This window comes from Lissotriton helveticus, chromosome 1_1 (assembly GCF_964261635.1).
Source record: "Lissotriton helveticus chromosome 1_1, aLisHel1.1, whole genome shotgun sequence".
In the NCBI taxonomy this organism is placed as follows: Eukaryota; Metazoa; Chordata; class Amphibia; order Caudata; family Salamandridae; genus Lissotriton; species Lissotriton helveticus.
The window spans coordinates 270341031-270356336 of record NC_136057.1 but is presented as its reverse complement, the minus strand read 5'-3'; positions in this window follow the sequence as shown (position 1 = coordinate 270356336).

The window sequence follows — 15306 nt, the reverse complement described above, 5'->3', positions numbered from 1 at the left end:
ATTACTTCCCACCCTATTTCCCTATAAACCCACAACCCGCTACAGAACATAATTATCAATTAATCAATTAATTAAAATTAATTACCAATTAATTAAAAATAATTACCAATTAATAATTATTAATTTATAATTCCTACTAATTAATAATTAATTTAACATAATTAAATTACTTCCCACCCTATTTCCCTATAAACCCACAACCCGCTACAGAACATAATTAATCAATTATTTAAAATTAATTACCAATTAATTAAAAATCATTATCAATTATTAAAAATTAAGTTATAATTCCTACTAATTACTAATTAATTTAACATAATTAAATTACTTCCCACCCTATTCCCCTATAAACCCAAAACCCGCTACAGAACATAATTATCAATTAATCAATTAATTAATATTAATTGGCAATTAATTAAAAATAATTACCAATTAATAAATATTAATTTATAATTCCTACTAATTAATAATAAATTTAACATAATTAAATTACTTTCCACCCTATCCCCCACAACCCGCTACAGTACTAAAATTACATAAAATAAAATTAAAAACATAATAAATACATAATAATATAGACAATTTTTTTTTTTAAATCGATATTAGTAACATCGAAATTATTAACATCAATATTACTTACATCGATATTTTAAACTTCGATATTACTAATATCGATATTAAATATATCGATATTACTTACCTTCTATATTTTGTCCCTTCGATATTAAAACTTCAATATTAGTGTATGTCGATATTAAAATTTCGATATTTTGTCTGCATACCCATGTAAACAATTCAGAGTACTCTTGGGATCACCAAAAGGTTCTCAACATTCATTTCATTCAGATGAATATCTAGCCTAGATAAAGCAAATATACACAGTCCATACATACACCATCAACAAGACGGACCTTCTTAGCCAATTATAATACAAATACTAGTAACCACTCAGGTATATATAAATTATATCTGGATTTATTAAAAACAGTAATATTTCTTTAAAAAGAAAGCGAAATAAAAAACATAACTTCATAACAACCCTAACAATACAAAAGAATAATCGATGAGAGACAAAAAAGAGGTGCAATATAATAGTCACATCATATTGAGATTGTTCCACATGGAATTCATATTATTAGTATGTTCATATACCCATTAATACAATCATCTATTGAACATGAACATGTTCCTTGGATACAAGCAGGTGAATATACAAGTGTGTCGACGCGTTTCGGTGGTATTCTTCTGATAGTCACCACCTTCTTCAAGACAAAGTGAATAATAGTCTCCCTTGTTTATTTAAAACACATTAAAAACCTCATCAAATAAAGAGGTGAATAAGGCAATATTGTCCTTAATTCTGTGTGCGTGGGACTCCTTAGAGCTCCACGCGATAAGCGGAAAAAAACCTTTTTTTCCCCTATAGCTAATCCGAAGCTGCTTTTCAATTTTCAAGGTTCCAATCGCCTGTCCAATCCTTCTATTGTGTTTGATTCCCGGACGTTGATGCCTTTAAGCAATTTATCCTTCCCAGCCAACAGGGAACATGGCACCAATGTGCCTATTATTCCTAGATGTGCCCCTATAGAGATGGGGGACCTCTTATTTCACCATGGTATAAACACACCTTCGGGCTCAAATGCTAAAGCCTCGGTCCGGGATCGCTCTTGTAACTCGCAAATAATCAGAAATCAGATTACTAATTTTTACCCAGCTGTTCATGGTAGGATAGAGAGAAAAGTGTGATGTTTAGAATAACACAAGGATGCTTTTGCAAAAGATTAAAGATTATCGGTCTTTTCCATGTCCGATTACCTGTATTCAGAGTATTCATAAAGAAAGGGACAGCAGTTAGACCAAACCTCTGAAAAGCACGAAAGAGGAAGGAATCATCAGGAGTACAACATTTTAAGAGAGAGTGGACAAGGCGCCTATGAATGGGTGAAGGTAGGAAATGTAAAGAGAAGAGCAGACCACATCAAAGAAACAATTTTTTTTATAGATTGCAGTCCTTTTTTCCTGGCAGAGAACAAGCAATCTTTTCTCAAATCAATTGCAAAAGGTTGACAGTTAGAATTATCAGCTAATTTGTGATTGCAGTGCTTTCTGGATGAATTAGAAGAAGCTGTAGTGTTTCGCATAAAGAAAACAGCTTCCATTGGAGCTAGCATATTTTACTATATTCACATTTAAATATCCTGCTCCTCACAGGATTTGTTCAAGGAGAAACACCCCCATCAAAGTTCAAACTTATGGGTAACCGTTTTTCTATGTGGAATTAGGAAGAGAAAATCTGTAAATTGATCAGCTTAATGATTCTTGGGAACTTGCCTCAAGGATTCAAATTGTTCTACAGAGATGGCTAGTGTGTCAAGCTTGATTGAAGAAGGGCCAGCTACTTGGTCAGTGTTAAGAAGAAGCAAAAGGTTATAGTGCCCCTGTCATTGTCAGATATCAACATGTTGAGTTCATAGTATGGGAGGGCAGCACATGTATGCTAAGCATTGCACACTTAAGCTCGGGTCGCCGAAAGTCTAAAAGGGAGTGAGATGGGTCTCTGTAAGTGGCAAACAAGCTTATGATAATACGCCAAGATGAGATATTCATTCACTAATGTGTCATGTTTCTTTAGTTGGAGTAGGGCCCCATGTGAATAGATATGTGTGGCATTGCTTTAGTACCACACATTTTCCTGGCCCATCTGCGCATTAATGGCACAGTAGGATACAGACGGGGTTACTTTTGGTGCATAAGCGGCCAGACGTACAAGCTGACAGCATATATGCAGAGAGGTGGTGATGCTTAGTGCTGAAAGAGGTAGATCAGTGAAGCAAGCTGTTGGAAAGTGGGTTATTTTTAGGGGTATGTGTGCACCTACCATTAGTTACAATGTCACCATACGGGCCAGTAAAGGTCTTAATAAATTAGCCCCTTGCCTGACTTAGGAGATAGGAATGTAAATCATTTAAAAACACCCATACATCAAATAAGTAAGACACAGCACACATTTAAAACCCCACGCCAATTTATACAAATAGGAAATATTTTAATGAACAAATACACACTAAAATGACAAAAATCCTATATTGGAGACCGGATTCGTACAAATGAACCACTTTATGGTGCTTAAAAACATAGAACACCACTCTGGGACATCTGGTCATGCTTGACTCAGACAAAGTCAAAGTTTGACATTTTTACCTTCACACTTAGACACTTTTCTGAAGCTTTTTCTTTCAACATTACTCGACCTTCTACAGCAGGCCGAATTCGGAAAGAGGGTTTACAAGATTGCCTTTCCGCGAGGCCCAGCTCAAATTCTGGAAGTCTTGAGCTCCGGAGCTTTCAGTGGGATAAACCTAAAATACTGTCCGGGTTGCGGTTGAAGGTAGTAGGCATGATTCTTGAGGTTGGGTTGGTCACCTCATGGATCTTTTTCACAAAAGTTCTCAAAGTTCTCCAGACGTCAGGAGGGGCTTCCCGAAGGTCTCCTTGTAAGTTCAAAGTGTTCAAATCACCAATCCAAACATCTGGAATGTCCTAGATAAGCTCTGAAATGTCTGAACTACAATCCCCACAATGCACCTGACCAAATCCTTAAACGTCCACTGGACGCACTCCAGGATGGGGAATTTTGGTGGAGATTGTGCAGGTGGGTTCTGATAACCTGTAGCGTATAGGGAGTATACTCCTTAATCCTTCTTGTAGCAAGGCACAGTCCCCAGGGCTGTAGTACCAGATTGTGCAGCAGACACAGTCATTTAGAGTGTAGGCCTTGGGGTGCAAATCCATATTCCAGCAGGGCTGTCTTTCTTTTCCTCGTAGTTTTAGGCAGCAGATCTGAGAGACTATGCATCTCTAGCATATTTATTCAGCATTCTGGAGCAGCAAGCTGAGGGCACCTCTGTCCAATGGGATGCTGGGTGCCACCCCAAAGCATGACAACTTCCTCCAAAGTGTGGCATCTTTTTGTCCCACAAAGCACTGAACTATCAAAATCCAACATGGAAGATTTCTCTCCAGAAGAGTAAGACCTATCTAAACCAACCCACAGTGTGACCCATTTCCTTTAGCTATCCTCCCCCTGACCACTGCAAATGTCTGCCCTAAACCTGCCATCTAGCTGGGGCACAGGATTTGGGAGTAGGTACTCCTGGCATTTCTTACTGATCTGCTCTCTCCTTGAGCTCAGTTTGATTTACCCAGCTCCTTCTGCAGGGCCCATCCTCCTGGCCTGCACCCTGGTAGTCCTCCGTGGTTAAGTGGAACAACCTTAGAGTGGATCCTCTCCTTCCTCACTGACCGAACCCAGTGAGTCAAGCTCCCACCATTGTCTTCAGAACCTACAGAGATCAGCTTCAGAGTTCCTCAGTGATCCTCTCTCAGCCCCACCCTCTTCAACATCTACATGGCCCCTCTTGCAGCCATCATCAGAAACCAAAGACTCAACATTGTCTCTTACGCAATTGACAACCAGCTGATTCTCTCCCTCACTAGCGAACCTACAACCGCTAAGAGAAACTTTCACAATGGGATGAAGGACAGCTGCCTCAAACCCAACTCTGACAAAACCTAAGTCCTCATCCTGGGCACCACTCTCTCTGCCTAGGCCGACTCCTGGTGGCCAGCAGCACTTGGAATCCTCCCCACACCCACTGACCATGCATGCAACCTCGGCATCATCCTCGCTTTCAATGAACCTCCAAATCAACGCCTGTTAATCTTTCTGCTTCCACATGCCCTGCCTGCTTAGGAGGATTTTCAAGTGGATCCCCACCAAGTCTAAGTCTAGAACTTGTCACCCAGGCACTTGTCAGCAACAAGCTTGACTACAGTCTGTTGCCACCCAAAAACCCCAAAAGAAACTGCAGAGTATCCAGAACGCCTCTGCCAGACTTATCCTGGACATCCCCTGCCACAGTCACATCTTCAGTCATTTGAGAGACCTTGACTGGCTTCTGATCAACAAAAGAATCACCTTCAACCTCCTCACACATACCTACAAAGCCCTCTACAACACAAGACCTGCATACCTCAACCACCGCCTCTCCTTCTACACACCCACCAGACATCTCCGCCCCCCAACTGGCCCTAGCCACTATTCCACGGATCTGCAAGTCCTCGGTCAGAGGAAGATCCTTCTCCTACCTTGCTACGAAGACCTGGAACTTGCTACCTCTACATCTCAGGCAATCACCTATACTGCCTTAATTCAAGAAGGACCTCAAGACCTGGCTCTTCGACTGAACTGCCGAACCTCTACATCCCCCAATGCCTTGAGACCCTAACAGGTGATTAGCTGTGCCCTATAAGGACCCTGATTGATGACAGTTAATAACTCACTGTTATATGTTAGAACTTACAAACTGCTAATAACAAAGCCCTTCCCAGACAAAAGTAGCAACCCACTGATCTATTTGCATTATATGTACTTTGGGATCTGAATAGTACACCTTATTTACATCAGACATATTAACCCTCTGCGCTACCTTACCATTGGTCAAAACTTCCCCTAGACAAGCCTCCGATCTCTCTCTAGGATGAAATATATTCACCAGAGTTATTGTTGCTGGAAAACTGCTGGAGGCCAGGAATGAGGCAACAGGTGCTTTAAAAACCATAAAGTACTTCAAACATGATACCCCAACCAAAGCAAGCGCCTAGTGCAGTCGCACCGGTTGCACCGCCCTAAAGCTGGCCCTACCTCTGACCTTCATTCTCTGGGGCCGGCCCAGGCCTGCACGGATCTAAGCAACTCTGCCTTCCTGATCTTGTTAGTAGCAGGTAGCCCCCTAGCCTTACACATAACCCTGAGCTTAGCCACTTTGAGTTTAGTCAGTTTAGCCAGATCCATCTCCATGGTATGCGTAGTTTGTGGTCTCAACAACTATCAATCAGACTAAGAACAATTTTAAAAAAATCAAAACAATGGATTAAAAATCAGTTTAGTCCAAATTTCTAAAATTCAAAAATCAGAGATTTTATCCTAAGACAATTTAGAGGGTTTTCAAAGATCTCACTTGACTACTGTATGGTGTACTTTAAACACAATTCCGCATTCACACCTCGGAACACCAAATGTTGGAAAGTGGATCATTGGTAGGGGTAAGTATGCATATACCACTAGCAATAAGGCCACTAACACAGTATAGGGTCCAGTAAAGGTCTCAGTAAGTTAGCCCATTGCTCAACCCTTGGTAGCTGACAACAAGCAGTCAGGCCTAACTTAAGAGACAGGAGTGTAAAGCATTTAAAACACAAATACACCAATATGTAAGACATAACACACAATTACCCCTACCAATATTCCATTTTCCAACTCAAGCCCTAGCTGGACGGGGAGAGATCAGACTAAGCAACCAATACATAAAAGGCATGAATAAGTAGGAATTAGAGAGACTCAACCAGCATCAACTAAAAAATGTAACATGAGGCAACTCCTAATAACATAATATAGATGTAAAAGCAAACAGGAAAAGAGTATTCAAAATAAAATAAAAGGGTTAAAAGTAAAAAACACTAATTTCCACACTCCATTAGTGGATTTAATAGCTAGTGCAGGTTGCAGGCAGAAGGACAACAGTGGTATACGTGATTGCGATCAAGTAGTATCCAGCAACCCTGCACCGTTAGAACAACTTTCAAGAAATCTCTTCACCCAGTGTGCCTATATTTCTAATTTCCTAGAAACTTGCCTGACCTCTCAAAGTAAAGCTGATTTGTATTGATATATTTGTATATTTAATATTTGTAAGGCGAGGCGAATCATCCCCAAGGGGATCTCTCGGCGACTGGGAGGCAGATTACCGGATGGACAGTGCTCTAGCAAAACTGCCACGTTTTGAGAAGCTTCTTGAATTGTGATAAGGTTAGGACATGCTCGCAGCTCCTCTGGTAGGAAGCAGGATTCAATGGAAACATTAACGTTGTAAGCTCCACAAGTGAAAGGAAGCTCAGTCATGGGGGGTGGGAGGGGGGCAGTGCAGGATCCCCCTCGCATAGAAAAGGATCAGTTCAATGACCAGAAATGCAATATTTTTTCAAACAAAAAGAGAGGCACATGGCAGCAGTGCAAGTATCTCCTAACATCGAATAAGCACAGCATGGCGAGCATCAGTGAAAATATCATTTATACAAATCAAGCATGGAACTCAAAACAGCTGTGCAAAGCCTCCCTCACACAAAGCTGCTGCTGTGCCAACCTCCTTCGGCCAGTGCGGGGAGGTGGGGTGGTTCACTTCCTTCCTTGTTCCCACCATACATACTTTTTTAAAACTTTATAGAGTCACCCCACCTCAGCCATTACCACTCCACATGTTCCCTACACCCGTCTTACCCTGTAATAAACGTGTTTCTTTCTTTCATCTTTCGAAGGAATTACTTCTTGTACCATTGGACCACAAATACGTCATCTGAACATTTTCACTGCCCGTAACACTGGACTATTTGATTCTGGACTCCTGTCACTCTCAGATGACCATTTCTATGATTGGTGCATGCCTTGTGGTGATAAATCTCTCTCGGACACTACATTGTCATATGTCAACAATCAGTAACCAAACACAGATTAGATTTTTCAGGTTTCAGAAGTACAAACTAACAAAATGATACAATCACTGGAAAATATATCATGTGGCCTTTGATCCTATTAAATTATCAAAGGTGGGGGCCTAACACAGGCCCCTGCAACCCATGCGGCTGGTGGGAGACAGGGAGTGGGGGCAATTCTCCATTCAAAGGAGGCCCCATTCTGCCCTAGTCTTTATTAGCGGAATAAAAAACATTCTCAGCACAACTGGACTCAGGAGATTGCAATATGGGATGTCTTCTGGGTCAAAGAGCATTGCAAATATTCGCACCCAGAATATTTGACAGAGCAGGGATTCTTGAATCTCAATCTCTTAGTAAAATCAATAAAGTCAATCCCCCATTGGTCGTATGGACCTTCGATTGTCGACTTGAAGTGTAAGAAAGGAGCTAACATCTACAATGCTGTTCAATTACAGTGAAACCAATGTAGCTTCATGAGAACAACAGAGAGCATGGAGACCAAACCTTAAGGGTTTTTTATTACAATTTTGTTCAAGTTCCAAGTTAAATCAGTCTGTACAATTGAGAAAAAAATATTTTGACAGCGTAGACTTTTAAATGATCGTGCAGTCTCGTTTTATATGTTAGATGTTGAAAGGAAAAAGATGCAAAGTAGAATCACACACAGCAAACAAAATATCAATTTTTATAAAAAAAAATATCAGTACCATGTTCCTAAAGGAACTTTCATATTCTAAATAAATAAACTATTGAAAATGGCAAGAGGAGGTGTCGACATCAGATGAACAAAGTTTAATGATTCAAGGGAAATTGTTGGATGGGAAACGGGTGGAGTTCTAAAGTACGCTGCTCCATAATATAATATAATACAGGATAAACCAACGTTTGAAAAGCATAGGTCAAAGTTCATAAAATTATGCAACTCCCCAGATGAAGAAAAGGATAAATTATGCCCTGGGACACGGAAAAGGTACAATACCTTCTATAGTCGAGAAGCTGCCAACATAGCGAAATTATCTCGTAGGGTGTTCAGAGAAACGTGCTACATTAATTCAAAAGAAGACAACCACACAATACAATTAAGAGGATAAATGGTCTTGTGTCAGTCGAAATTTCGAAATTCTCTAGAAATTAACCATGTGTGAAATATACATTTCACCTATGAAGATAATACTGTTTTTCAATTTCTCCAAACTTCAGATGCTAAGGAAAATTAATGTTTACACACATGGATACACAAAACACGTTTAACATATACAAATTCTGTAGCAGCGAGGTTTTTTTTTACAGTAGATTTGCTTTTGCAGATATTTTTTTCATGCATGTTATACCGTGCACTCTTCTCAAAAATACCTGAGCGAACTCAGGGGCATATTATCAAGGGGCTTTATCTCCGCTTTTTTGGCTTTAAAAGCCAAGAAAGCGGAGATAAAATTATCTCCCTATTACCAAGCTGTCGCTAACACCAGTTAGCGACAGCTAATAGGAGATAGTGACCATCTTGGGCCCCGCTTTGCATGTCAGTGATATTTATCACTAATGACATGCAAAGTGGGTGTGCCAAGATGTTAGCGACTGAAAACAGTCGCTAACATCGCTATCTCCTATTACCAACTTTTGGAGATATTCGCGCTAAGCGCGAATATCTCCAAAAGCTAACACTTGCCCAGGAGCAGTTCTTAGCCATGTTATCCAATGGGAGGTGGATAACATGGCTAATAGCATTTGCTCGATAATGCATGAATATCGCTGACTTTTCAGGGATATTCATGCATTGCGGCCGTTTTTTATCGCATTTGCGATAAACCTTGCTAATAGCAAGGTTTATCTGCGATAAAAATCGCCGATTTGCGGCGATAATTTTTGTCTCTAAATAAGTTAGAGACAAAAATTATCTCTATTGGTTGGTAATATGCCCCTCAGTTTCACGTACCTGTGTAAGCTGGGCGTGAATTAAAAAGATTGAACTCAGTATTATTCTCAATATTAAAAATGCCCAGGCAATTTTGTTCAAGCGGACCCAGATAGAAGAAATGTATAGTGAATAAACCTCCTAACAAAACACCTCGAGGCTCACTGAGGAGAAATTCATCACCTTTGATCTGCAGACATTATCCTTCCTCTTACAAAAAGAAACAAATAAAACACCTAGTAAATGTAAAGAATCTTGCATCCCAGTGCGGTAACGCAGATGTGGATGCGGTGAGAGGGTTTATATTGTTTTGATGTCTCTTGGGACCTGACCCCATACGTATGGAGGTCCCAAAACACCACAGTTACACATAGACAAGTTATTAACAAACTGGAATTTACTGAATATCCTGGGAGAAATGTTTGTACGCAGGTGCGACAGTGGCTGTTACAAATGCCCTAGAGATGTAAGGAAATGAAGACTCATGATGGAAGAACTGTCTAAAAAAAACCTTTGCAGCCAAAAATCTTACATTTAAAAATGAATGCCTGGAAACGATGGTACTTATGTCTAGGACTATTTTTCAAATTGTAATAATTAGGTCAACTGCACCCTCGTGTTTGTATTCCACCAAATCACACAACACAGTCATAAAAGCATACTATATTGATAATAACAGCAAAGGTAACACGGTCATGTGCAGCATGGACACTCTGAGTATAATTGCTACATTAAATTAATTTTGCAAAAAAAAGGGCTAATTTTCGTGTCTGTTACGAATATTTAGAGTCCTTGATAGTTTTCACTTAGTAGCTAAATGTGTGTCTGGCTGTACGAAATCCTGTGACAAGTGTAGACTATAGGGGTAGTGGAAACATCTGCCAGGAAGGCTTCACGAAGGCAAGCAAAAACAATCCTTAAAGTCTACTTGCCTCACAGGCAGGGATCTAAATATGGTGAACTGTCCTCTGCAAGGGTGGTGGCTGACTAGAGGACCATCTGTTAGGATCTAATTAATGCCATGACATGTTTCCCCTATAGCTGCAAACCAAGGACCTTATGTAGACCCTGGCACTCATTCCTTCAGTAACATACCTCACCTTAGCAGTCACCATCTGCTGTATTTAGAGACCGCCTCCCTCCATTTACAGCAATGAAGGACTGCCTCTTGTGCACTATGCTTAAAACAATCACTTACCAAACAATTGTTTAGGGAAAACAAACTACCAAAGCACAACTATTTGCTTGAAGAAAAACTAAATGTCTCTGCCACCCCAGTGTTCTCTCTCTGTGATTAGAGGTCATTCTGTTGCTTCAGTGCCCAAAACCTCCAATGCTTCATATGGTGGATATGGGCAGGGGAATTGCGTGGCAGTCAGCCTGCCCCATTAGGGTGGGACAACTGCTGCTATGGCCCACTGGTCCTGCAGGAGGTAGACTGTTGGGTCATGGGTTAAATCGGTGGAGCCAGCGAATGCTTGGATGATGATAAACCAGCAGTATGCCGTCTCCAAATATAGCAGGTGAACAGCGGGATTGGCAGCATAAAAGGGCCACCAGTTCATGGTGCTCGTCTTACTCCACCATACTCTAATTGAGTCTCCAAGTGCTGACATTCAATCTTCAGGCTAATATTAGTCAGAACAGAATCCAAAGCCACTTAATGTGTTTCAGTTTAAATATATGAAATAAGCGCAGAGTTAGTTCTAAAAATGCAAACAGCAGAAATACGATTATACAGCCTACAAACGTTTCAAAAAGAACGTGTTTAGTTATCAAAGTGTGCTAAAACCCTCTTGTACTATCCAGAGCAATATTTGGAGCAACCTTACACTAACTATGCACTGTGAGGTATTGGGTTGGTGGTTAAGGGGATGTGAGCCCCTCTCAAGCAACAGCTACAATCCTTCTAAAGGTGAACCACAAGAAGCCACTAAATTAATAAATAATACAGTTTAGTTGCTATATGAATCATTTGTTGGTGGTACCACACTAAATTTGGTTTCTGTAGGGAATTCCGAGGTGATTTAACCATTTGTAAAAGGCTGATCTCTGCAGGTATTTAATGAACAATGTTTGAGCAAAACATGGTTCAACTGTCTTCTCTCATATTTGTTTTTTAAAGATGTTTGGAAAGGTGCTCCAAAAGTAAATTGAGAGTGTATTTTCTGTAAGTTCCACAATCTTCTTCAGCCTTATGAAAGTCTGACATAGTGAGTAAAACACCTACTTCCAACAGCAGCAGCAGCCTGTATGCCAATAACCCAGTGTTCTACTGCAGCCTCCAACAGTATTCTAATGAACAACTACAGGGCTAACATTCTGAATTCATGACACATTTGTGGAACACCCCAAACCATCTTGGTGGAATCAAAGCTCTAAAACCTAAAGTGTTTCCTTTAGAAATGAACAAAATGATGGTGTTCTATTTGTCATAGAAATTATGGTTAGCGCTCTAGAAGGATAAAGTGAGTACACATTTGCTGCGTGTTCTCAAATATCTTCCACAGCCATTTCTGTAAAAACATTCTGATATGTAGACTGAACCATGCACTTTCCACACCAGCCTGTCAGTTAATTCTCTAGTAATCAACTGCACTTTACCATAACTTTCTAGTGAGCAACTACAGTATTAACATTCTAAATTCATGAACAAGTATGGTATACTTGAGTGCCACCTTGATGGAATCAAAGCTGTACATTTCTACCCCCACCCCTCAAATGTGAAGCATTCATTAAAACAGAGATTGTTGCCAAGTGGTATTTTAATCTGCGAAGAAACAGATGCCCTGATTTACTAAAGTTTCATGCAATGTAGTGCAGCAAGGGTACTTGCTGTGCTCCGTGAAATGGAGAGAGCATAAATGTGCCACATCTACTAAGATACAACACACTAACGGGTGACAAACAGCGCTCTTCAAATCCATCTTACATTACATGACATGGGAAACAACCTTTACAACACAACTTTTACAACACACTACCATTACAACAAAACTTTTACAATGCACCATCCATTACATAGCATGCCATAACAACGCAACCATTACAACGCATGACACTACAACGCATACCATTACAACACCATTACAACGCATGCCATTACAACGCAGTCATTACAACGCATACCATAACAACGCATGCCATTACTATCCAACACTTACCCTACTGTTGCACCCCCTGGAGTTAGAATAGTAATTTTTACCCCTATACTATCCAACACTTACCCTACTGTTGCACCCCCTGGAGTTAGAATAGTAAATTTTACCCCTACACTATCCAACACTTACCCTACTGTTGCACCCCCTGGAGTTAGAATAGTAATTTTTACTCCTACACTATCCAATACTTACCATACATGCAATGTAATGTTATGAGTTGTAATGGTATGCATTGGAAAGGTATTATGCGTTGTAATGGAATGTGTTGTAAAGGTAGTTTTTAAAAATTCGTTGTAATGCCATGTGTTGTAATGGATGCTGTGTTGTAAAAAATGCGTTGTAAAGGTGTGCGTTGTAAAAGTATGCGTTCTAACGTCATACATCCACATGACATATGGCACTGTGTGCTGCCAATCGTCAATGCAGTAACCCCTGCACCATGGTACAAGGGATCCTGTATTACAGGTACGATTGTTTCTTGCACAAAAACAATCCTAAAAGGCAATTTCCCCTTTCTATGTGTGATGTGGAATGCCTCAAACATGGAAAGAGAAAGTAATGAGTAAACATAGATTATGCTATACTTGCGAGACACAGCATTCTAGCACAATCCCAGGTTTACTGATTTTAGTAAATCTAGAATTGTGTTAAGTTCCATGGGTGGATACACGGGGACACCCATGCTCCACCCATGGAATGCCTACCACTATGAAATATAAGGCAAAGCAGCAAAAGCCACTGTAATGCATTACATTTCTAATAAAGCCATGGTAGGCAGCACAAATCAAGCATATGCGTAGCTTAGTAAATGTCACTTAAGGACTTGCGTTGGCTTGTGTCGACTTGCATGGCACAAGAAAAATGCACGTTCTTTGTAAATCAAATCCCACAAATTTATGAGAGGTGTGAACAGTAGTAGCAATGAATTGGAAACAAAGTAGCAGACAAGAGGAAACACTGACACATCTCCAGAGAGTCTGATATTCCCTGCCTCACCACTGTAGATAGAGAGGACTACACAGAGCCACAGGAAAGCATGTGCAAGGACTGGCATCAGCTGGCATCTACTCCTCCTTCGCTGCAGGTGGCACCTCAGGACCTTGAATCATCAGTCCCCTCATGGACAATCTTTGGCCCACTGTTTGGGCTCTGGCACCTCAGACCTTTCCCATATCATAAAGTGTAACTGTGATCACAATATCTTTCAAATACATAAAAAACACCAGTGCTGGGGATCACTGCATGAGCAGCTGGTAGTTGAGCACAAAAGCATGTTGATTGAAATAGAATTGGTGGCAATATGTTTCTACTGATTTACTTTATAAACTACATAACATGTGGCAGAATTTGTTTCTCATATACACAGGTATTTCTTTTGCTTGCTAAGAGTAGCCAATGTAAGACTTACTGTGGGACAAAAGAACAACAATGGGGGCCCACAGGGCACTACACTAGCTTCAAGTTAGGATAGACATACTTTGCAATCTGGAATGCTGGTTGTTTAAGTGCTATGCTAATCTAGCACCAGCTTACCTGAATGATCAGCTCACACTATATCACCCTATATCTAACACCTTAAGGTGTATGCAGTCAGCCCAAAGGTTTCATACATTTAGGCCAAGGCCAAGGCAAACAAAGGCATTTTCAGTGGCTGGTCTACCTTTAGTAATTCTCTGCACCAGCAACTTAGAGCACCAGTCTCTTTTTATAGCTATAAAGCAGGTTTGAAAGTGCACCTTTTTACCATCTATTAACAGAAAGGCACCCATAGACCTGTCTTGTTATTTTACTATATCTTCTAAAGAGCATTTACACCAAATGGTTTCTTGGCGCTCAGGTAACTAACCCAACACAACACGGGGTACTATTTAATCAGCTTGCTTGAAGAGCCAGTTCTTCAACATCTGTCTAAATTTTCCATAGTTTGAAATGGTCCTGTGTTCCAAAGACAGGGAGGTCCAATTTCGAGGAGCTGAGACTAAGAATCTGGGCCCCCCTGTCCTTTCCCTACTGAATTGAAGGACCACTAGATAGTGTAGATAAGTTGATCTAAGATATCTAATGGGGGTGTACGTTTAGATGAGAAATTTGGTAAAAGCTTTACTTTACATCTGAAGAGATTTGAATATTACGCAACATGTTTTGAATGCAGATCTCTGAGCAACTAGGAGCCAGTGAAGTTCTTTAGTCACTTGGAAAATATGGCAGTATCAGAGAAGTTGGTAGATCAACAGAGCAGCTTGATTTTGAACCAGCTGGAGACTTTTGGTCAGATAGTTGGGAAGGCCCAAGTAAAGGAAATTAGCATAGTCCATTTTTGACATAACAATACAATTATAACTTGGACCAGGGTGTCAGTAGTGAGAAATTGTGCAGAGTTGGAAGAAGCAGAAGAATATCACAGAGCCAAGTTGCAGTTTCAGTGAAAGATCCTAGACAATGGTGAATCCAAGACTTTTTACAGAGATCTTTGGAGCAGGTGAATGCCCATTTCAGTGGGCCAATAAGAAGGATTCCAGAGATTGAACCTATTTTTTGGTAATTACTATATCTGTGTTTATCAGAGTTTAGTTTCAGATGGTTGCTGTTCATCCAATTACAGTCTTGGAAATGCTTATTGGAATTATGGGTATTGTTGATTGTGAAGAGAAGTTGCATGTCATCAGGATAATTGTATATTTT